Genomic DNA, 26,472 nt, shown 5'->3' with positions numbered 1-26,472 from the left:
TTTATTTCACTGTAGATGTTCCTCTTAGTATCCATTTTTAAATAACTCAATATTTCTCTCCACGGCTACACAGATGACACTCTGACGTATTTTCCACTCAGCAGATCCAAACCAATTCTCTTAACCCTTTATTAGAATGTCCAGAAGACATCAAGCCATGGAGGTCACCTCATTCTCTTCGTCTACATGACATACAAACAGACCTTGTGTGTTCTGGACCTTCTGACCTCACTTGTGCTCCTACAGTTCATCTCGGCTCATTCTCTCTGTAGATGATTGTAAACACCAATTCACGCGTTTGTCTCGTCTCATCTTGACTGTTGTTCCTCATCACACCTCAGAGTTAATCGGCCATCGCTTGTCTCGTCTTCAGCTCGTCCAGAACGCTGCTGCCAGGCGTCTAACAGGCCCACCAAACACAATCCCACCACTGCAGTCTTAGCGTCTCTACACTGACGTCCTGACCATTCAGGATTGAGTTTTGTTGTTTTTTAAGACCCTGAATGGTTGAGCCCCCTCTTATCTTACTGACCCCTTACACCTGCACTCTCCTTCACGGTCACGGGGGTCCTCTGACCAGAACTTATTAGTTGTGCTGAGTTCTCGACTTAAGCTTAGAGGGGCCGTGTGTTTGCAGTAGCTGCCCTCAGCTTTGGAGCAGTTGACTGTTTTCTGGGAGGTCAGCACCAACTCTGGTCACTTTGAAATTCCACCTGAAGCCCACCTTTCTGACTTGGCTTTCTAAACTTGTCCGTCAGTATTTCTTTACTGTGTCTGCTGTGTGTATTTGGGGTACTTATGGTGAAGCTGTGGAGCACTTTGGTCGGCCCCTGATGTTTTTAAATGAGCTCTAGAAATAAAATGGACTCAACTTGACTTGTCTTCTTCCTCTCCTCCTCCTCCTCCTCGTCTGTCCTCGTCCCCCTCGTGTCACTGACTGTCCTTCACTTTCTAACTCTCTCCTCCTTGTCCCCCTTGTTCATCTCTCTGTTTCCTTCTCTCCCACTCTTGTCCCTGTTCCTCTTTATCTTAACCAGCTGTCCTATAGAAGCCCACCCTCTTGCTGGGGTCCCCCACTTGTTTCCTTTAGACCCTCGTCCCACTCTCTCTTTGTTTTATTTTCCAGTATCTTTCTTAATTCCCAGTTCTGTTTATTTCTCTCTGTTTGTCCACCCATTTTCTAAGCCCCCTCAGTCCAGTTCAGGTGGTGGTCACTCAAGTCAGGACCCCACCCTGGACGGCGCCAGTCCATCCCATCTCCACACTCCTCCATGTTCTCCTCGTCTTTTCTTTTATTTCTTTTTAATGGCTCACTCGTTCAGGTCGCTGCTCACTACGAGGACACGACTGGAGGGGACGGTGAAGTGGAGACGACGAATAAAAAAGAAAATCAAAATCAAAACTGAGCCTCATGAGAGATAAAGTGTCACCAAAGGACAATCAGCAGGTGGCAGACAGGACTTGGGGGACACGGAGCAGACACGGGTTCAAATGACACCGAGTGACGATGGAGACGAGCGCTGATGGCGTCCTGTGATGGACCAGCGACCTGTCCAGGGTTTGTCTCAGCCTCGTCCCCAGTGTCACTACAGCCTCAGGCCCCCTGTCACCCCACAGTTGGACTGTCCACCTCTCTTTGCTCCTCGTTGGGTCAGGCAACTTGGGGAGCTTTTTACAGGATGACCCCCACTGCTGTACTGCCTCTAGTGGTGAAACTCGGGGGTCTGCAAGTCCGAGTCTACTTGAGTTTTGTCACCAGTTGAGGGTCTCAAGGTGTTAAAAATTAAAGTGACAGTAAAGGAGGAGCAGACAGGCTGAGGGGACACAGAGTGTTTATTAAATGAGGGGCAGAACTGAGAGGAGAAGAAAAAGAAGAAAGAGGAGAATTTAGGGGTTAGTGGATGGGGGGGTTCCGTCACTGACAGGGGGTCAGTCTGATCACCACTGCTGGTCTTCTCATATGTAGATAGTCATCTGACGTCCAGACCTCCTCAGCTCCCACTGTAGTGACCTCAGGTTCTCCTTCTCACTCTCACTGATCCTGTTGTTCTGCAGCCTGTGAGGAGACACAAGTGTGAGGTACAAACAGCAGGGGGCGACACACACACAATGGACTGTCACACTGACACGCCCCCTGATGTCACCCAGAATTCCTCTCAGTGTCTGTGCTCATCTAAGTCACATGACGTGTGTGTTGGCCTGTCAGTCACTCAGTCCACTCACTGATTGGTCAACATCCTCTGAAGGCCTGCTGGTCGCGTCACATTTCATAAAGAAGGTGGTCTGTCCAGTTGACGTGCTGTTGCCCCCTCTGTCCCCCCTGCTGTCACTTCCTGTCTGTCTCTCTAGTGCTCCGTCTCTCTTCATTTTCTCTTCTTCTCCTCTTCACTCTCATGTCTTCTCTCATTTCTCTCCTGCTCGTCTCTCATCCTCCATCTTGTTTCTTCCTCTTGTCCACTGAGCCCCCGTCTGCTGCTCTGCTCTTTCTTGTTTGTTCCAAATGACCCTCAGCCCCCAGACTGTCATGTCCCCCTCTCCTCCTGTCCACACTGTCTGCTGTCCTGATCCCCCCGTGTCCTTGTCCCCCTGTCTCTGGCTGGACACTCAGCTGCTGTCCATTTCTTCTTTTTCTTGTCCATCTCACACTCCTCCTCCTCCTCATCTTCCTCTGTCTGTCTCTACTTATCTTTGTTGTCCTTCCTGTCTGTCACCTCAGTCAGCTCCACTTGTCACTGTCACTCTGGTCCCTTCATATGATGTCATGTGATCAGCCCGCCCATCAATAACACATTCACACCCCCACCCCTCCCCCTCTTTACTCACCTCAGGTGTGTTAATTTACAGTTGTCACTCCTGAGCCCCTCACTCAGCTGATGAGCCCCTGAATCTCCCAGGTTGTTGTCGTCCAGGTCCAGATATGTCAGCTGTGAGTTTGGAGACGAGAGGACCGAGGAGAGAGCTGAGCAGCAGAACGAGGTGAGACCACAAGACCACAACCTGTGGAGAAGAAGAGAGACGAGTGAGGACAGACAGACAGACAGACAGAAGGACACACAGCACAAGGGCTCAATGACTGCGCCGTCTTCACTGAAATGCACTTTGACCCTGAGACCACCGCTGTCCTTATAAGGTAAGGCGCTATATACCTGACAGCGTCTTCTGCCTTCCTGCCACACTGACTGGTGACAAGTCACTCAAAGTGACATGTGGACACAATGTGAAGGACATGAGGCTGACAGTGTCCTGCACTCGGTGGTCCAGACAGACTTGTCAAAGCTGATGACAGCGGAGTGACCACCTTGGATTTGTGTCTGTAACTGAGGACTCAGCACATGGAGGGGCTTTGATTGATTTGCAGGACCCCATCCATTGATTTCTGTCAGACACGCCGGTCACTGCTGGTCATCGGAGAGTGCGACACTCGAGTGTCTGCTATGGTGGGCTCTCCTGATGTCAGACCACTTAGACGATGAGGACACTCTGTCTGTCTATGGTGACAAAGACTGGACTGACTGGGTGATCAGTGACATAATGGACAGGGTGGACAGGACTGACATGTGACACTTCTGACACTCACACGTCACATGCTGACCGGTGCCACTGACCAGCTGACCTCAGTCCACTAAAGGCCTCACTGCTGGTCACCTCAGTTTTCTTATTTCTCTCCTAATTTGTAATAAAGCCAGTGGACGAGCTCTGAATGGACACTCAGCATCCCAAAGTCCAGTCCCCTGGGCACAGAGGTGGTCTGAGAGGACTGTGAAGTGACCCCCATTACTGCTGACCACTGCTGTCCACTCCCAGCTCTCCTCTGACCTGAGCTGCCCATTCAGAGCAAAATGGCAGAGTGACCTGCTAGCATCGCCACCTGCTGGTTGGAGTTAGAAATGACACAAGTGACATCTCAGTGACATCAAACCACACGGAGAATTAGAGAAGAAAAAGACAAGAAGAACAGCAGCTGGGCCACGAAAGAGAAAAGAATCAGAAGATCACAAGAAGAACACGTCAGGGCTCAGAAAAGGACAAGAATCATCAGGAATTCAGCAGTCCGGACCACCAGCATTAACTCACCTGTGAAGATCAGGAAACAAATCAAAAGAACAACAACACATCCCATAATAAACAGACAGAATATGAGAGAATGTGAAAAGAAAACCAAACAATCGTCTCTTCATAGCTCAGTCCTAAATCACAAGCAAATCCTTTTAGTTCTGAAGACACAAGTGAAGCCCCCCATGGCAGTCTGTTTGATAGATAGATAGATAGATAGATAGATAGATAGATAGATAGATAGATAGATAGATAGATAGATAGATAGATGAAAGGCACTATATAATTAAAATACACATAGATAGATAGATAGATGAAAGGCACTATATAATCGATAGACAGATAGATAGATTTAATGAAAGGCACTATAAAATCGATAGATAGATAGATAGATAGATAGATAGATAGATGGATGAAAGGCACTATAAAATTGATAGATAGATAGATAGATAGATAGATAGATAGATAGATAGATAGATAGATAGATGGATGAAAGGCACTATAAAATAGATAGATAGATAGATAGATAGATAGATAGATGAAAGGCGCTATATAATTGATAGATAGATAGATAGATAGATAGATAGATAGATAGATAGATAGATAGATAGATAGATAGATAGATAGATAGATGGATGAAAGGCACTATAAAATCGATAGATAGATAGATAGATAGATAGACAAATGAAAGGCACTATATAATTGATAGATAGATAGATAGATAGATGGATGAAAGGCACTTTATAATAGATAGATAGATAGATAGATAGATAGATAGATAGATAGATAGATAGATAGATAGATAGATAGATGAAAGGCACTATATAATCGAAAGACAGATAGATAGATGGATGAAAGGCACTATATAATTGATAGATAGATAGATAGATAGATGGATGAAAGGCACTATATAATCGATAGATAGATAGATGGATGAAAGGCACTTTATAATCGATAGATAGATAGATAGATAGATAGATAGATAGATAGATAGATAGATAGATAGATAGATGAAAGGCACTATAAAATCGATAGATAGATAGATAGATAGTTTTAAAATAATCTTTATTGTAAAAATAAGAACATCAACATAATATACACAGTCGAAATGTCGAAAACAAATGTCAGAATAAACAAGAAAGCCATATCAGACCACCATTACTCCCCCTTTACACTCCTCCTACTCCGCACATTAATAAGCACGTGGTATTGATGCCCACCATTACTTTTTCTTTCTCTTGCCCACCTCAGTGAAATCAGAAGTTCATTTTCTGCTCCCCTTCATCAACTGAGCACAGCACCCCTTTCACCCCCACACATTTTCAAACCCCCCCATTCTATTCATCTGTTTATAATACGCATATTCTATTCTTATTCTTGAATAAACATTCAATTTAAAAATCAAACAAATATCCGTAGGTTCAGATCCACGTTGCTTATTATTTCGACTTTTTAAAATGGCCAGCTTTGCTTCACCTAACAGAAAGTTGAACAGTTGTATCCTGCATCGAGTTTTCTTATTATATTTACTTCCAAAAATGAACAGGACTTCATTAAAAGTTCCAGTCAATTCGGTACACAAAGCTTCACAAAATCTGAAGAATCCCGCCAGTCGATTAAAATACAAAAACAAATTAAAAATTGTTTCTTTCTGTCCACAGAAAATGCAAGAATCATTTTCAGCTTCTTTAATAATTTTTAAAAAGGACTTGGTGGCAATGATCCCATGCCCGATTCTCCACTGTAAGTCTGCAGTTCTTTTGTTGCTCAGTGGCTTGTCCCGCTCCCTCCACGCAGGCCCCCTGTGCCCCTCCACTGCCAGCTTCTCCCTCCATGGAGTGTCCAGCACAGACACCAATGCAGTGAAGTGAGTCACCTTGACGCAGTACTCATAAAGCTCTCTCTTGGACAGAGAAGCAAAGCCCACCACTGTTCCTTTGGTGAAGTGAACAACTGAATGTTCTGGTAGTAATAAGAGGTCCACTGCGGGGCAAACATCCAACTTATTAACAGTGGAGCCGATGGAGTCATTGAGCAGGTGGTAGTCTTTAGCTATGGAGGACAGAAACTGCTGAATCATCCTGACTGACTTTACTTCGAGAAGAGAAGCCAAGACATCAGCATCTATGAATAATTTGGTAGTGGCATCATAAATCTGTGCCAGTTTCAGTACTTGATGTATAATAAGAATTGAAACAAAACTGTCACTGTGCAAGAGGGGGCATGAAAAGACAGAATTATAAATTAAAGGCTCATTTTGAAGCCACCCAGTTGTATTAAAGTTCCTCCTAAACACCACGTGCCATGTTAATAGGACACCTCTGTAAAATTTTGGTAACACAGAAAGGTCCAATTTTTGTAGATTTATCACCAAAAGTGCTTCATCAAACCCTAACTCACCCACACGATGAAGGAAACTCAGCGCTAACTCCCTCCAACTCAGGGAATATGAAACACAGAAACGCTTCAGTAAGACTTGGAGCCTGAGGGCTGCGACTTTTGAGGAGATATCTACAAGTCCCTGACCGCCTTCTTCCAACGGTAAAAACAGCAGACTCTGCTTTAGCCAATGCAAGCCATCCCAGAAGAAATCAAGCAATATTCTTTGGATCTTCTTTAAAAGCCCCAGAGGGGGGTCACCACACATGAGTTTGTGCCACAGCATTGAGGCCACTAAATTATTGATGATCATCACCGCCCTCTGTATGACAGTTTAAGTACAATCCACTTCCACCTGTTCAGACGAGAGGTCACTTTCTCTAAGAGTCCCTCCCAATTACTCTCGTCCACCCCCTCACTGCCCATGACCACTCCAAGATACCTGAAGCACTTCCTGTTCCACTTTAGGCCTCCAGGTAAGTCTGGTAGTGGACATCCAGACCAGGAGCCCAGTAAGAAGGCGTTACTCTTAGTCCAATTGATTTTTGCAGATGATATGTTCTCAAATAGTCGTTGACAATAAATTAAAACTTCAATGTCACCCTTCGATTTGACGAAGACAATAATATCATCAGCGTAGGCCAAGCATTTGAAATTAACATTTGGGCAGGATGGAAATGTCACCCCCTGTAGTCTCCGCTGCAGCTGAAAAAGAAACGGCTCGATGGCCAATGCGTAGAGCATGCGGACAAGGGGCAGCCCTGCCGAATTCCCTCCTGACTGGAAGCGGCGCTCAGAGTGCCATTAACTTTTACAATCCCAAAAACGTTGGTGTACAGCAGTGCAATCATATGAACAAAATTATCACCAAACCCAAAACATTTCAATGTTTTAAACAAAAAACGGTGATCTACTCGATCAAAAGCTTTCTCCTGGTCAATGGATAAGATTCCTAAATCCATCCCAGAAAGATTTGAGGCTGAAATGATATCCCGCAATACAAAGGAATTATCATAAATAGTCCTGTCAGGCACACAGTACTTCTGGCAGGGACTGATGAGCAGGTCCATCACAGTCCTCAGGCGGCTGGCCAGGGCCCTCGAGAAGATCTTATAGTCCGTGCACAGCAGGCTCACGGGCGCCAGTTCTTTATTTGACAAAGGTCTCCTTTCTTAGGCAGCAGAGTGACGACTGCTCTTCTGCAGCTCAATGGTAATTCTCCATCCTGTAAACTTTGGAGGAACACCTCGTACACCTCGGCACCCAGCAGGTACCAGAAATGTTTATAGAACTCAGCTGGGATGCCATCGAGTCCTGGTGCCTTTCCAGTATTCAAACCAGCCAGTGCATCTGATAGCTCCTGAAAGGTGATGTCAGCCTCCAGCTTCAGCTTGACCGTGTTTGTAAGTTTGGGTAATCCGTACAAATAGTCCAACATGGCCGAATCATCAATTACACCATCCTTAAATAAATCAGAGTAAAAAGACACAGCAAAGTTCCTGATCTCCTCCGTGGTGTGCAGCTCGCGACCTTCAGCGTCCTGCAGCATGTGGATCACCTTACTCTCGGCCTCTTTCTTTTCAGATTAAAGAAAAATTTAGTAGGCGCGTCCAAGTGATTTAAAGTTTGAAAACGTGAGCGCACTAAGGCACCTTGGGCACGAAGCTCCAGGAGTTCAGCAAGGGATTGTTTTTTAGACTTTAAAACAGCAAGCGTTTCTTCACTAAAGTAGTCCTGTAAGATGCTGTGCAGATTTGTGATGTCCTCCTCCAAGCTCTTCATTTCGTGAAGACACCGCCTGGTCACATGCTGAGTGTACTGCTGGCAAAGACTTTAATCTGCACCTTCGACACATCCCACCATTGCCGAAAAGATGGGAATCTGGACTTGGTTTGAGTCCACTGCAGCCAGAAAAACTCAAAACACTTGAGGAAATGAGAATCCTCTAACAGGGAGACATTAAAGTGCCAAAGAGATTGAGAGGAAGGTTTTTTAGGGACAGAGACATTCATTCCCACCAGAGAGTGATCGGAGAATCTGACTGGGCAGATATAAGCCTTAGTGACCGTATTCAGCAGGTGCCTCAGACAGTAAAAACGGTCCAAACGCGCCATCGAAATGCACCCACCGCCCCCCTTTACCCAGGTGTACTGTCTATCTGACGGAAATTTACTTCTCCAGACGTCCACCAGGTCTGAGTGGTCTAATAAGGAGCGTAAATCACGGACAGGCGCTGGGTGAGGCTCAGCACCATTACGGTCCAGTAAGTTATTCTCCATTACAATTAAAATCTCCTCCGACCAACAGGATCTCCCCATTAACAAAGGTCTCCAGCACCTTCCTCAGAGCTTTAAAAAACAAAGTCTCTCACCTCCATTTGTTGGAGCGTAAGTGTTAATAAACACCAGATCTTGGCTCTTATCCTTCACCTGAACTACCAGGAGGCGCCCAGCCACCACCTCACTAATGTTAGTGATTTGTAAAGTTGACGTGTTAGAGAACAATATGGCCACCCCAGCACTGACGTGTGAGCCATGACTCAGGACAGCCTGACCCCCTGACCCACTCACGTAACCAGTCCGGCTGATTTCTAACATCAGAGTGAGTTTCCTGTAAGAAAGTGACCTGAAGAGCCTTTTGGTTTAAAAAGTCAAACAGAGCGGCCCTCTTTGCAGTCGCCCTACAGCCATTCACATTTAAACTCCCAATGTGTAAAGACTGCATTGATGATTCACAAATGGGAGTGAACAGCACTGCACAAGTCAACCAGAAATAAAGAAGTTTCAAAAAACTATCCATTATTTCTGAAAAATGGACTTTCGCACCCTGCTAATCACATTTTTAAGACGGGTAGTTTCCTTTTGGTCCATTCCCAGACGTGCCGCTTTGCGCATCACCCTTTGAGCGGACACCACAAACAATGGAAGGTCAGGGAAGTGATCCTCCACTTTAACACCCCTCTTGCCTTCGATGAAGTCTAAAAACTTCCTAATACTGCAGTGTTATACCCGCCACTGAGTCTGTATTGGGACGAGGTCGTACTCCTCACTGAGACGTCAGTGTCACCGCCTTCGTGCTCACGATCACTCAGGTCGCTGTGACAATCACTCTGACTTCTAAGAATCCTGCTCGATCCTTGCGATGGCTCGCCAGACACGTGACTTTTCTTTGCAGATTTTTTAGTGTCTGATTTTTCTTTTCGTTTTCGAGTACGAACTGTAAAATCCTCCTCACACCCTCCACTCCTGCACTCTCCCTCTGATCGGTCTCGCCACTCACACCCGCTGCTGTTTCACTCCTCTGTCCTTCCACAGAGCTCATCTCAGTGCGCTCAGTCAGGCGCCCGTCAGCACACGGGTGTTTCTGCGATCACGTCTGTAGCCATAGCTTCATTCACAGCGGGGCGGGCAGGCGACACTCTCTGTGCCGATCATCGCCGTCTTATCCCCTCCGCTACTGACCTCCGCAGTCTCCGGCTCATTTGTACTTAGTTCTCCTTCCACAGACTCGCACGGAGCACTTTGAACGGACTCGTTTACAACAGGATCGCTGGGCTCAGCCAACGCATTCCCTTCGGTAGTCAGCAGGCTCGCCTCAGGAGCGACTGCTAACACTACAGTGGGGTGCAAATCACTCACAACCTGTGCTCCGGTTACGAGCTCAGCTACCTCTGCAGTCTCCTCATCCTCCATACTGTCCACCTCCTCACCACTTTCATACTCCGTCTCGCCACTCACTGAAGCAGGGGCAGCGCTTCGGCCCACCGGTAAAACGGTCTCATTTTTACATTGAGAGGCCTTGTGTCCGGCCCTCCCACAGTTAAAACACTTCATCGAGTCCGAAGTAACAAAAACCACATAATCACAGCCATCAACCTTGAATCTCAGAGCAACATTTATGTCCTCCTTCATGTTGTTCAACACCATAAAAACCTGCCTCCTAAATGAAACAACGTGTTTCAATTCTCTCATTTACAGCCCAACGGAATCATCACTATATCTGATAAAACCTGGCCATAGCGGCGGAGTTCCTGCACCAAAACATCATTCTTTAGGAACGGTGGGACATTTGAAATAATAATCTTTTTCGCTGACAGAGGTAAAACAGGAACCAAAGCGCCATTAATAATAATCCCTTCTTCTACAAGTTTATCAACCAGAGATTCCCCGTTAAGAAAAACTACTACGGCTTTATTCATTCTTGATGCTGAACGAACATTCTTAAAGCCAACAACTTTACCGACAGCCACAACACACTCTTCAGCCGAAACGTGCGGCTCAACCAGTACTTTAGCCCTATGCCGGCGGGAAAGATATTCATAAAACCTAGGCATTAGACCAGGCGAAGACACTTTGGACGCGGCCATGGCTACACGCCAAAAGCCGCGTCTTATTCGATAAAACCCCCTGATATAGAAAAATAAGAAAAGGAGTTACAAATAAAGAAAAAACTTACAGAAGACAGAAAACACGTCCGACTTCCAACGCCACAACTCAGCCACGCCCACCCCAGACCACACTAATCGAAAGACACACCGACAGCAAGACAGTAGCGAGAGATAGATAGATAGATAGATAGATAGATAGATAGATAGATAGATAGATAGATAGATAGATAGATAGATAGATAGATAGATAGATAGATCGATAGATAGATAGATGGATGAAAGGCACTATATTATCGATAGATAGATAAATAGATGGATGAAAGGCACTATATAATTAATTGATAGATAGGTAGATAGATAGATGACAGGTGCTATATAATTGATAGATAGATAGATAGATAGATAGATAGATAGATAGATAGATAGATAGATAGATAGATAGATGGATGAAAGGCACTATATATAGATAGATAGATAGATAGATAGATAGATAGATAGATGAAAGGCACTATATAATCGATAGATAGATAGATAGATAGATAGATAGATGGCACTATAGATAGATAGATAGATAGATAGATAGATAGATAGATAGATAGATGTAAGGCACTATATAATCGATAGATAGATAGATAGATAGATATATAATAATGATAGATAGATAGATAGATAGATAGATAGATAGATAGATAGATAGATAGATACTATATAATTGATAGATAGATAGATAGATAGATAGATAGATAGATAGATATAGATAGATAGATAGATAGATGGATGAAAGGCACTATATAATCGATAGATAGATAGATAGATAGATAGATAGATAGATAGATAGATAGATAGATAGATAGATAGATAGAAAGGCACTATATAATTGATAGATAGATAGATAGATAGATAGATAGATAGATAGATAGATAGATAGATAGATAGATAGATAGATGATGGATGAAATATCATATATAGATAGATAGATAGATAGATAGATAGATAGATAGATAGATAGATAGATAGATAGATAGATAGATAGATGAAAGGCACTATATAATCGATAGATAGATAGATAGATAGATAGATAGATAGATAGATAGATAGATAGATAGATGAAAGGCACTATATAATTACAATATAGATAGATAGATAGATAGATAGATAGATAGATAGATAGATAGATAGATAGATGGATGAAATGCACTATATAATAGATAGATAGATAGATAGATAGATAGATAGATAGATAGATAGATAGATAGATGAAAGGCACTATATAATCGATAGATAGATAGATAGATAGATAGATAGATAGATAGATAGATAGATAGATAGATAGATAGATAGATGGATGAAAGGCACTATATAATAGATAGATAGATAGATAGATAGATAGATAGATAGATAGATAGATAGATAGATAGATAGATAGATAGATAGATAGATGAAAGATAGATAGATAGATAGATAGATAGATAGATAGATAGATGGATGAAATGCACTATATAATAGATAGATAGATAGATAGATAGATAGATAGATACAAATTATATATATTGGTGTGTATGTATTATGTAGTATTTGTGTGTGTGTGTGTTTTATATATATATATATATAATCTAGATAGGGGTTTGTATATATATATATATATATATATATATATACACCATACATACATACAAACATACACACGGGTATATATATGTATGTTATATATGTGTGTTATAGCTTTGGTCACTGAGTGCAAGTGAGAAATAATAAAATATAGTCTTTAAGTTTTAAACAGAAAAAACATTAACGTTTAAGAAATACAGGTCATTGAGCACTACTGAGTGGTTTCAGGTAAACTACTTTTTAAAGACGGTGTAACACAACAGGTAAGTAACTAACAGCAGCTAAAATGTATATGGATCATCTCTAGTAGATCCTTTTGAAAGGCCACAGGGACGGCTGTCGATAAAATTACATTTTCTATGTGAACGTTCAAATTTGCCCTGGTAATATCCTACCGGGCATTTAAAGAAATTAGTTTTGTGTCCTCTGCAGTGTTAAGAGAAAGGCTTTGGTTTTTGGGGAAAAGGAAAAAAGGTTTAAAGAAAGGAAGTTGCCTTTTTCTTTTATATAGTATAGAAGATGTGTTCGGGCGTTATGATGCCTTTTGGGGACAGTCGGTGGGTTTTGTGTAGACTGGTGAGCGCCCGCCATTAATCGGCTGGATGGCACTCAGTCCTCCACTGGTGTGTTCTTCATAATCCGAGGTGAGGACCTCAAATCGTATCGTCAAAGAATGAATGCCTTAATATTATTTTGCCGTGGTGTAAAAAAGGGCCCCGTGTTTGCACTTGTCTGGGCTATAGGGCAGGGGAGGAGAAAAATTAAAAGTGCTCACTTTGACTTAAGGCAACCCAGTCGGGCGCTCAAAGGCCGGACAGCTATGCACGGCGCTGGCTGCTCGACTTTTGCTGGGCAGGAGAACATTTTTTGCAGAACGCTTCACGATATCAAAAGTCCCCAGCACTTTGAGGTCATTCATATATATATGTATATATATATAGCAAAATCCCGCGTCTCGCAAGGGAGAAGTAGGTGTTAAAAGTAATGAAAAGAAAAAGGAAACATTTTAATAAAAACGTAACATGATTGACATTGTCATGAGTGTTGCTTCAATATATGCCGCCTAAATAAGTCACCCTCGCTTGCTTTACTTTTACCGTTCATTTAATCATGGCTATTGAGGAAAATTATAAAATGGAAGGAGGATGCTTTACCAAAAATTATTGATGGCGAATCGATTATTCATAAAGCTTGAATTGGTGATGTTTTTCTGTGTTAACCTCATATTTTTTCAGACTTTCTCAAACTAAGGTGGTCGAGGGGAAAATGAATCGGGATCGCTGATCAATGTAATCGGTGTACCAGAAATCATGCATTGACAAAAGCTCCCCTTTTCTTGTAATGCAAAATGTGATTAAATGCATTATTTTTAATGCGTTTTGAACACATGCATCGAAGCTTCTCAGCTGTGATTGTCAATGTAACCTTTGTAAGTAGTGCCTGGAGGGGTTCAGTGTGGAGAAACTCTAGAGACAGGGGTGTGTATTAACTTGTGGATTTTTCTGTAGTATTTGGTGGCAGTCTGACGGTTGCTTCGATGCAGCGTTAGCCGTGAGCTCAGCTCAAAAAGAAATGAGATGAATGGGAGGAGAGACGTGACTCCCCCCGCCTTAACTGTCAATCCCCACAAACACAGTCTCGGAATTTGCAAAGCACACCTTCACCCACAATTTTATCTCTTAGTTACAAAATGATCAAAACTCGTTTTTATCCTCGCCCCCCTCATTAAACTTGTATCCCGCATTACCTGTGGGCATGTGAAACGCCAGCGGTAGCCTGTCTATGAACTTAATTTAAAGTTTAGGTTTACATCTTGCTTTTTTCCCAGGTAGCAGCACTCTGAATATGGTAGTATATGTCACTCGCCGCTTTTATTGTTTCGCTGCCTTCTCAATTATATAATGCATGTTTTCTTAAGGGCTTTTTGGTGGTCTTCCTGGTTTTCTAGCACTGCGTTGACAGTCAGTTCACGTGATTACGGAGAGGGGTGATGATGTCCTACGAAACTCCCCCCCACGTCATTGCCAGCTCAATCCATTACAGTTAATGGAGAAAATACCTTCCAGTTATGACCATTACGTAGAATTTCGAAATGAAACCTGCCCAACTTTGTAAGTAAGCTGTAGGAAATGAGCCTGCCAAATTTCTACCTAAAGGAAGTTGGAGAATTAGTGATGAGTCAGTGAGTGAGTGAGTGAGTGAGTGAGTGAGGGCTTTGCCTTTTATTAGTATAGATTGATTAATCCAACTTACTGAAAACTACTGTGATTTTTGAATTTCTTTTCTTCTTCCCTGTAATGTGAGCTCAGAGTGCCTTGAGTTACAAAGGCCAGCTGGTCAGTGGTGGTCATCAGTTGTGCTGACTTTCTGTTCCTTGTGCTTTGACTGGTGCTGTACACCCAAAACATATAGAAGTGCAATCACAGAATGTCAGGCAATGACTACTCTGTTTAAAAATGCAGAATAGTATTTCTAAGTTTTAAAATCCTTAAAATATTATATTTAAACTTAAATAAACTATGTTTAAAAATGGCAACATAAGGGAGAATAGTAACAGTATTATTACAGTATAAGGCAAAGACCACCATGTCACCATCCCAAACTTAATTTTCACAAAGTAGTTTCTTAAAATCAAATTTGTAAAACTGAAATTTCAAATAAAACCACATTCACAACAACCCTCCTCCATTCACTAAACATATTTTTTGTAAAATAATGTACATTTTATAATGAAATAGTCCATACCAGACTAAAGTAAATGTTTTATACACTCCATCAAACAATGTAATCACAAAACAAAATAACAGAGAACAAATAATACAAAAACACAATTCAGGTAAAAATATTTTTATTGAACCAAATATTACAACTACAAATGTCAGTGTAGTTGTTTTTATTAAACAAAACAATTGTCATACTAATTAAATATTTAATTCATAATGTAATAATGAGTCAGTGAAATCAACATTTCAAACTCACAGTAACAGACTCTGACCGGATATTCAAGCCACACATTCAGCTGACATCTTGTGATCCTGAGGTACTCCAGGTTTGTTTTTCTGCGTTCAGATTTCATTCTTGTCAGACTCTGAGTGATCTGAACGTCTCTGCCATCTCCCCTCCTTCAGGGCAGCTGCCTAAAGCTTCTTCACCCTCTGTACTGTTGGGCCCGATGCCATGATGTGGTGGCACTTCTCCATTATCACACAGCCCCCTGAAGACCTGAAGATCCCCTTTATGATGTTGTACAAGAATACAGCAGCTGAAAAAATCAATGAGATATATTGTTCATTTTCTGTTCTTTCCATTTCCTGACAAATTAAAGAATATGTGAAATTTAAATTATTTTATTTGTTCATCCGCTCATTTACAAAACCTGCTTATTCAAGTTTACAATCACAGTCATTTTAACTTGTACAATGTGATATTTAAGCATTTTTCTTAAGCAGTGTAAGAAATGTGATTTGTTTTAAAGATCGATTTCTCTCTTCCATTAAAAGTTTACAGAATCAGCCCGTCTTGGCCCTGCTCTTCTACAAGGCCAGCATGCTCTCTAATCAGATGATCATCTTTACATTGTCTGACCTCTGAATTTGATGATTTTACAGTCATATGTTGTTAGTTCAGAATGAACCTGTCATCTTTAAAGTTTGTATTTGAATACGTTAACTCACTAACATACATGTGTGACGTTGTTTGTACTCACTATATTATTAGTAGTTGTTTTGTATTGAAAGGCTTCAGGCCTAACTAAGATATTGTATTCTTGTGGGTTACTTCATTGATTGTTCATCTGAATTTGACAGACCCTACTTGTGATAACATTCAGACCCCATTGCTGTATAAATCTCACAAAGCAATCATGTCATCCATCCATTTAACCATCCACTTTCTAAACCAGGACAAGGTTGCAGGTAGCAGGAGCCAATCCCAGCAAGCAAGGACTAGAGGCAGGAAGAGCATCTGTTCAGTTCACTTGACATGGTGAACACACACACACACACACACACACCAGGACCAGTCCAGTATTGGCAAATACACATAACCTGCATATCTTTGGATTGTGGGGGAGAAGCACCTGGGGAAACCCATGCAGACACAGGAGAACATGGAGACTCCACACAGGGAGGACCTGCAATGAGAATTCTGGTCTCCTAACTGCAAGAGAGCCGCACTGCCACTGTGGCACCGAGCTGAACAATCTTGCCATCCAGAAGGGTTAGTTAAAGAAAATGCACAACATATGTTAGCGTGGAAAAGCATGAATTACAATTAAATAGAATCCTCAAATTAAATGCATATTCTAGAAAAATTGTTTAACTATAGAAAGAAAAAGAAAAAAACTTTGATTGTTTCTATGCTCAAGATTTATACAGAAGCTTTTCATATTTCACTATGTGTAGTATTCCTTTTCTTGTAAGGCTATATAGCTCAATTCCTCACACCACTAAGCTGCAAGTTAGGTGGATTGGCAATTCTAACTTGGCCTAGTGTGTGCTTGGTGTGTTTGTGTGTGTCCTGGCGGTGGGTTGGCACCCTGCCCGGGGATTGGTTCCTGCCTTGTGCCCTGTGTTGGCTGGGATTGGCTCCAGCAGGCCCTGTGACCCTGTGTTTGGATTCAGCAGGTTGGAAAATGGATGGATGGATTTTTCTATAATGAATATCATCAGATGGCAGAGTAACTCAGTAGTGCTGCTCCTGCCTCATAACAAGGAGACCAAGGTTTATGTCCCAAGTGCTCCTGCACAGAGTTTTCATGTTCTCTCCATGTTCATGTGGATTTACTCTCACAGTCTAAAGACATGCAGGTTAGGTGGGTGGGTAACACTAAACTGGCCCTGATGTGTGTGTGTGTGTGTGTGTGTGTTTCACCCTGTGAAGGACTGGCATAGGCTTCAGCTGTCCCCTGCCCTATAAATTGGTTAGGAAGGTGGCTGGATGGAAAAATTGATTAGTATTGGATTTTGTTACAGCTTTACCTTATGCTTCAAATGCATATATGTCTGCATTTTTAAACAGTGCACTGTTATTAATGAGACCATAGGAAGCAGGTTAAGTAAAAGAATGAAAGGACAAATTTGATTAATTAGTTCACATCACAATGCATCTTAATTATATAATACATTACATGCACAAGTTAAATACGAGGTGTGGCAGAAAAGTAATGAGACTGGCAACACTGCAAGCGATCTGGCAATGCTGCGCTGTTGTCCTTGATAGAGCACGTGTATCAGTCCCCTCCCATAGCTCAGTCGCGAGTTTCAACTCCTTCCGTTAACTCACGTTGATTTTTGTGACTGCTATTAGCGAAGTTGCTTTTTGGTTGTCGTCCGCAAAAATGGAACAGCGGAATTTGGAACAGCGTTGTGCCATTAAGCGACAAGTGTGACGTTTGAAAAGTTAAAACAGGCCTATGGGGAACATTCTTTATCCCGAACTCAAGTTTTTCGCTGGCACAAATCATTTTTGGAAGGCAGAAAACACGTTGAAGATGAACACTGTTCAGGGAGGACTTCAACTTCGAAAACCAATGAAAACATCGAACGTGTGAACACTCTTGTGAGATCAGATTTACCGTTCATCAAATTTTGACTGAACATTTGCACATGAGAAAGGTCTGTGCCAAAATGGTGCCAAAAAACTGCCCTCTCCATAACAGAATTGTTGACCTCATAAGGCATTCCTGGGGTTCCCCAGCCCCCTTATTCACCTGACCTCAGTCCGTGTGACTTTTTCCTTTTTCCTAAACTGAAAAATGTCCTCAAAGGACGTCATTTCGGACTTTAGAAAACATCCAAAAGAGTGTAACGGACATGCTGAAGACCATACCGGTTGAAGACTTCCAGCGCTGCTACCAACAGTGGGAACAACGTCTCCATCGGTGTGTAGCTGCTCAAGGGAACTACTTTGAAGGGATAACATTGATGTTTGAAAAAATAAAAACTTTGGTAAATAAAAAATCAGTCTCATTACTTTTCTGCCACACCTCATTATGTACAAAAAACACTTAAGAAATGTACAGAAAGCACAAAACATGAAAAATCTTACCTTATATATGATGTCAAAGATCAGTGAAGCTTCCAAGTTTTAAGTAGGTCTTCATCAGTATGCTTGAAAACTTCGCAGCAGCTGTCATTTCATTCACTTCCGGATAGTAAGATTAACACGCTCAGCTTTATTTTATAAGATGCTAACGGAAAACATCACGTTTGTTATTATATATATATATATATATAGGTATATTATTTATTGTGAAAAAGCTCCATTTCCTTATGTCCAAGCAAGGCTCTTCATACCTGAAATCCATTATTCTGCGCATCAGTACTATCAGTTTATATTTCATATAGCGACTTATATTTATTATTAAAATAAAATAAAAATATATATATTTGTGCCACCCATAGCGTTAAAAACATATTGCTTCTGTAAAACAAAGCAGTAAAAATAAAAGACATTTAAAATCAATAGGCAAAAATATCCACTCATTACACATATCACACAATATTCTGAAAAGGGTTAAATATTAAAATCATGTACAGTATAGTACAACGGTGACGGAAAAAAATAGAACCCTCTAGCGGGTGCTACACCGGGCGCTGAGCGCTCATAAAGACGTCCCAACGTGTTTATCTCTTGCAAGTTTTTGCTGAAGTGCCGCTACTTGAATGGATTGTTTTCTGCTCACCACGGACCATCAAAACAATCAGGACGTTCAGAGACATTCATGTACTAATACATAAACGACACCCAGCTGTTAAAAACTGATCAGTTATTCCAAAATATGCTTAATTAAGAATAAAAGATACAAATACATGCTCCCAAAAGTATTTTTTTTGCTTTCTGAGCAGATAAAAGAAGATAATTACGATTTTAAAAGGAAAGATTGTACATCAAAACACCCTTTTTCAAATACTAAAGGTTATTAAGTGTCACCATTAATTAAAATCACGATTTATTATAGATTTAAAATATGGAACATTAGTAACTGGGGCAGTTAAAACTGAAAAAATATTAATAACTTTAAAAATATAAAACCAAATTACACAATACTTTGCACATGTCTTGATGCAAGTATTTAACACATTTTTTGAAAAAATCAGCACAATCGGTCATGTGGATCAAGAGTAAAATAAAATTTAAATTCAAACACCTTTTCCACTTCACGCTGGGTGACAGGTCGACCTGATAGCTAATACCCTTCAGGGCATTTTTTGGACGATCATGATCGGCAATTTGGGAGGTTGTTACAGACTTAGATAATTATGTGTCATTAATAAAACGTGTGTCTTCCGCGAGATAACTGAAACTTTTTTACTTTTATCTTTTTCTGACAGAATCAACGGGTAGGGCTACTTTGTACCAGGAGGGAGAAAAACATGCAGTTTAAAAAAAAACAAACAAACTGTACAAGAAAAAAATATGGGAAGATTGAAAAGCAGACATGAATTAATACAAATGGCACAAAATCCATCATAAAACATCATTTTTGTTTTTTTAGGAGCCCGAAAGAGAGATCGGTACAAATCTTCCTGATGAAGCATCTATATTATAGATAGGCACTATATGATAGATAGATAGATAGATAGATAGATAGATAGATAGATAGATAGATAGATAGATAGATGAAATGCACTATATAATTGATAGATAGATGGATGAAAGACACTTTATAATCGATAGACAGATAGATAGATGAAATGCACTATTTTGGTCTCGTCCGATGCGAGAGATGGACGTCTGAAGTGGAGCTCCGCTAGCAGTGGTGTTATTTTTCATATTATTTGCTTATTATCCTGAGATATCCTGTATTTATTCAACCTGAGAGGGACTGCTACAGTATATGTAAGCACATATAAACATGGCCAACAAGAAGGGGGGTTCGAAAGAATCGAAGACTAAAGCTACATCAAGCTACGATCAGCAAGCCCTAGCTCGAGATCACGGCCTCTCAGAGACAGACCTGGATCAGATGGGCGAAAGTACAGACTCCTCGGGACCACGGTCCGCTACATCATCGCCGGCTGAGAGCGAAAAGGGGAGCGAGGGTGCAATCGTGAGTGCAGATCTGGATAGCTCGCCGATCGGAGAAGATCACCTGAAGTTGGAAAGGGCCTTGAAGTCCGCGGCTTCAATTACGCAACTACGCGAGCTGGGAGCAGCGGGGACACTGGCTTCAGCAGAGCCTGCTGCTTCATCTTCGGTACAAAAAAGCACAATTGAACTATCTGAACTGAAGGTGCTGCTTGCTGAGCTCACGCAAGATATAAAGAACAGCGAGAAGGCTAATGAGAAAGCAACGGCAAAGGCACATGAGGGACTGAAACAGGAATTGAAACAGGAGATGGAAAGGCTGCGTCAAGAGGTGCAACTTGAGCCGACAGGTGCTGGGTAAAATTGAAGAGCGCATTCAGGAAAACTCGGTTAAACTGAGCACGCTTACTGATCAATTGGAGGATCTCAAGGAGACATTCACGTATCGGATTGAAATGGCCGAAAAGGCAGCTGCCAGTGCCGAGGAAAAAGCAGTTAATGCCAGCTCCGAATGCAAAAAACTCGGAGACAGACTGGCTGCTTTGGAAGATGGGAGTAGAAGGTATAATGTCAGAATTGAAGGTCTGCCTGAGAATCGAGAAAGTTCAAACCCTGTGAAATTCGCAGCTGAACTTTTTTCTAAAATAATCGGGGAGGACTTTAAAGCAGAATCTGAGATAGCAGTGGCTTACCGCGTACGCGGATCAAACACCGTTAGACCCCGACCAAGATCTTTTATAGTTCATTTTGAACGATTAGCATTTAAGCTAGAGGTGATGGCACTCCTCAGAAAAAAGGAAGATATTACATATGAAAATAACCACATTCGTATCTTCCCTGACTTCTCTCCAGCAACAGCTACTAAGCGAGCAGCCTTCTATAACATTAAACAACGGTTACAGCAAGCCAGCGTCAAATACAGCCTCTTGTATCCGGCAAAACTGAAAGTGGAATGGCAGGGTCAATTCTATGTCTTTGCTAGCAAGGAAGACGCAGAGAAAAATTAAGAAAGCTGATCCCGGACTATTCTGATACATAATAGTGAGTCATGGCCGTTAATGATATAGCAATGATTAACAATCTACTGTCTGATCTGTTTGTTTTAAAATACGGGTTTTATCCGCATATATTCTCATTATTACTTAGTATTACTAGGGCGCTATCTGTTTATGTTTTATTGTGCTTAATTAATCTTTTTTTTCTTTTCTAATTATTTTATCTTTACCCTAAACGAGACTGTTCAATATCATACCCTTGGTTTATTGTTATTGCTATTACTGCATTAAGACTTGTTATGCTTATTCTGGACACATTTTTAACACCATCCCCGGGTTTATTATCTGGGTGTATCATCTTAATGCACTAAAATTGCTGAAGACTATATATATATTTTAAGTGCAAAATTCTTTTTTTTTTTTTTTTTTTTTAAAGACTATATTGGTAACAGATATCTCTATCTTTTAACCTAAAGCGCCACTGCATGGGGCTTGTTTTGCTTTGGACGTGCTCTGTCTCTGGGTATGTCAGAGGACTGGGACTGTGTGAAGTGGGTTTTAGCCTCACTTGGGGAGGCAAAAGGGAGGGTGGGGGTTAAGGGGAGAGAAAGAGAGCAGGCTTGATCTATACCTAATCTATCATCTCAATCTTTATAATTATAACTATCAACGTAATAATAAGCTGCATGGCAACAACTCTTGGGGAAATAGGAAATTAAGACCAAACTATTCTCACTTCCAGTTAAGACTATAAAATGACATCAAAAACTCAGAATCAGTGTCTCCATGATGGGACAGTTAACTTCGTAAGCTGGAATGTTAAAGGCCTGAATCACGAATTAAAGAGAAAGAAAGTACTTTCTCACCTAACAGGTCTAAATGCTAAAATAGTATTTTTACAGGAAACCCACTTACTAAGCAAGGATCAGTTCCGCTGCAAAAGACTGGACTGGCCAAATGTTCCATTCTAGTTTTACAAAGAAAACTAGAGGGTGGGAATTCTCATACATAGAACAGTACCATTTGTAGCATCAGATGTAGTATTGGATCCTGAAGGGAGATATGTAATGGTCATGGGAGACTTATCTAACTGTAAAATGATTTTGATAAATGTTTATGCACCTAATGTTGATGATAAGGAATTTATACAAAATTTATTTGCATCCATTCCCAATCTGAACACTCATAAAGTTATAATGGCTGGGGACTTTAATTGTGTTCTAAATCCACTTTTAGATAGGACTTCCTCCACAGGGGAACGCAACTAACACTGCAAAGATAATTACAAAGTTTATAACTGATCACAACTTATCAGATCCCTGGAGGATTTTAAACCCAAATTCAAGAACATATTCTTTCTACTCACCAGTACATCATTGCTACTCAAGGATTGATTACTTCTTTATAGATAATAACTTCTTGCCTAAGATTAAATCTTGTAAATACGATGCTATTGTTATTTCGGACCATGCTCCTATGATCTTGGAGCTGAAATTACTAAGCCCCATACACTCACCCCGCAGATGGCGCCTCAACCCGCTTCTATTAGCTGACGAGAATTGTACTGAATTTATATCCAAACAAATCAAATTCTTTCTAGAGACAAATACATCCCCTGAGATCTCTGCAGGAATACTCTGGGAAACTCTTAAGGCCTTCTTAAGAGGACAGATTATCTCATATCTTTCCCACAGAAATAAATCCGAAGCCAAGAAAGTAGCAGAGATAAAAAGCGAAATTACTAAAATAGATGAAGAACATGCCAGACTACCAAGCGAGACTCTACATAAGAGGAGGCAGGCTCTACATTCAGAATTAAACCTCTTGACAACTAAAGAAACTGAACATCTAATTTACAAATCCAGACATCATTATTATGAACATGGAGAGAAAGCTAATAAGCTTTTAGCTCAACAAATTCACAAGTAAGAAGTGCGCAACGCAATCTCGGTAATCACTAACACGAACAGAGATAAAATCATCGAACACAAAAATATAATGCACACTTTCAGAGACTACTATAAATCCCTATATACTACTGAGTTTAAAGAAGACAATACACAATCTAATGCATTTCTGGATACATTACAGATACCACAAATAGACGCTTTAGTGTGGAGGAACTTGATAAACCTCTGGCATTATCAGAACTACTAGATGCTATAAAGTCACTCCAAGGTGGAAAAGCAGCAGGCCCTGATGGCTACCCTGCAGAGTTTTACAAGAAATTCTCCGCTCAGCTAGCTCCCTCCTATTAGCAACATTTACAGAAGCCAGAGATAACCAATCTCTTCCACAAACCTTTCGCCAAGCACTAATCACTGTCTTTCCAAAACAAAATAAGGACTTATTACAATGTGCATCATACAGACCAATTTCACTTCTGAATAACGACGTTAAAATACTCTCTAAAATCATAGCTAGAAGGATGGAGAAAGTGCTCCCTCGTAATATCACAAGACCAAACTGGATTTATTAGGGGCCGACACTTATCTTCAAATCTTCGACGCCTGTTTAATGTAATATACTCACCAACTAAATCAAACACCCCAGAAATATTATTATTATTATTGGATGCAGAAAAGCATTCGACATGATTGAATGGAAATACCTTTTACTACATTGGAGAAGTTTGGGTTTGGCCCAACATTTGTGCATGGATTAAATTACTGTATACTAACCCAGAAGCTTCAGTTTGCATCAATAACATTTGCTCAGACTACTTTAAACTAGAACGTGGCACAAGACAAGGATGCCCTTGTCACCACTGCTGTTTGCATTGCCATTGAACCACTGGCAATACATTGTCGAAATACTGATCAGATAAAGGGGATTAGCAGAGAAGGACTGGAACAGAAAATCTCATTATATGCAGATGACATGGTACTGTATATATCGGACCCAGAAAATTCTGTGCCTGCAGTCTTAGCAGCACTCACAGAATTTCAAAAGATCTCTGGTCTCAGAATTAATCTGAATAAAAGTGTACTCTTTCCAGTGAATTCTCAAGCATATAATATTAGATTAGACACCCTACCTTTTATCATTGCAGAACAGTTTAAATACCTCGGGTAAACATCACAAGTAAACATAAAGCTCTTTATCAACAAAATTTCGTCTGCATGGAAAAAATTAAACAAGACTTGCATAGATGGTCAACCCTTCATCTCACACTAGCTGGAAGAATTAACACTGTTAAGATGAATATTCTTCCTAAGCTCCTTTTTTTATTTCAAAACATCCCAATATACATTAATAAATCATTCTTTAAGCAATTAGATTCAACAATAACCTCATTTATTTGGAATTCAAAACATCCACGCATCAAAAGAGCGACCCTACAAAGACAAAAGGCAGAAGGCGGCATGGCTCTACCTAACTTCCAGTTTTATTACTGGGCAGCAAATATACAGGCGATAAGAACCTGGACACAAATAGAAGAACATACACAGGCATGGACCGCAATAGAAGTAAAATCCTGCAGTACTTCTTTGTATTCCTTGCTCTGTGCTCCAATAAACACACGTTATCGGCAATACACTAATAACCCAATTGTGCTCCACTCACTTAGAATCTGGAACCAATGTAGAAAGCATTTTAAGACGGAGAAGCTTCTATCTGTGGCACCCTGCAAGAGAACCACCTCTTTCAACCTTCACAAACATATGCAGTTTTAATATCTGGAAAAATTTGGAATTAACTTGCTTAGAGATCTTTATATAGACAACGTCTTTGCATCCTATGAACAATTACATTCCAAATTTAACATTCCAGCTACACATTTCTTTCACTATCTTCAAATCAGGAACTTTGTTAAACAGAACCTTCCAGATTTTCCTCATCTTGCACCCTCATCCACGCTGGAAAAATTATTGCTCAATTTCAAGGAGTTAGACTCCATCTCTACAATATATAAAATCATTTTACAATCCCTTCCTTTCAAAGATCCAAGAGGACACTGGGAAAATGATCTCTCAATTAATATATCAGAAAAGGAGTGGAAAGTAGCAATGCAGAGAATTCACTCAAGCTCCATATGTGCAAAGCATACAATTATACAACTCAAAATTATATATCGAGCACATCTGTCTCACTAAAACTCTCAAAATGTTTCCAGGGCATGATCCAACCTGCGAACGTTGCAACCAAGTCCCAGCCTCACTAGGTCACATGTTCTGGGCCTGCACCAAATTAACATTATTCTGGACAAAAATTTTAATTACCTCTCAGACAGCCTTGGACTCACAATCCCTCCTAACCCATTAACAGCTGTGTTTGGGGTTCTTCCAGATGGGCTTAAAGTGGAGAAAGACAAACAAATTGTGATTGCATTCACTACACTGTTGGCGCAGACTTATTCTGATAAACTGGAAGAACCCAAACTCTCCTCTTTAAGTCAGTGGGAAACTGATGTGTTATATTATTTGAAATTGGAAAAAATCAAATACTCAGTTAGAGGATCTGTGCAGACTTTTTTCAAAACATGGCAGGATCTAATCAGTAATATTTTAAAATAAGTTTATAAAGCACAGAGAATTTATTAATTTAGGTATTTTACAAGCCTTAAATTTTACACGTTTGGCTTGCTCTCTCTCTCAGGGGTGGGGATCGATCTGTTCTTAACATAATTTTTTTTTGTAAAACTTGATTGCTTTGTATGGATTGTAATAAAATTTATAAAAATAAAAATAAAAAAAAAAACAAATGCACTATATAATCGATAGATAGATAGATAGATTCTTATCTTTGTTGTCCTTCCTGTCTGTCACCTCAGTCACCTCCACTTGTCACTGTCACTCTGGTCACTCCATGTGATGTCATGTGATCAGCCCACCCATCAATAACACATTCACACCCCCACCCCTCCCCCTCTTTACTCACCACAGTTTCTTTAATTTACAGTTGTCACTCCTGAGCCCCTCACTCAGCTGACGAGCCCCTGAATCTCCCAGGTTGTTGTTGCTCAGGTTCAGTTCAGTCAGCCGTGAGTTTGGAGACGAGAGGACCGAGGAGAGCTGA

The 26,472-nt window shown here is 40.8% G+C and overlaps 1 long non-coding RNA gene across 1 annotated transcript; it reads right to left on the bottom strand.

The window, feature by feature from the left end:
* LOC120520276 lies at window positions 1-26,472 on the bottom strand. Its single transcript, XR_005631816.1, has 3 exons — window positions 26,335-26,472; window positions 2,824-2,997; window positions 1-2,056 (listed from the first exon to the last, which is right to left on the bottom strand). It is a non-coding gene; the product is annotated as an uncharacterized LOC120520276 (long non-coding RNA).

The sequence above is a fragment of the Polypterus senegalus genome, unplaced genomic scaffold (assembly GCF_016835505.1).
Source record: "Polypterus senegalus isolate Bchr_013 unplaced genomic scaffold, ASM1683550v1 scaffold_31, whole genome shotgun sequence".
In the NCBI taxonomy this organism is placed as follows: domain Eukaryota; kingdom Metazoa; phylum Chordata; class Cladistia; order Polypteriformes; family Polypteridae; genus Polypterus; species Polypterus senegalus.
This window is presented reverse-complemented; position numbering and strand designations above follow the sequence as displayed.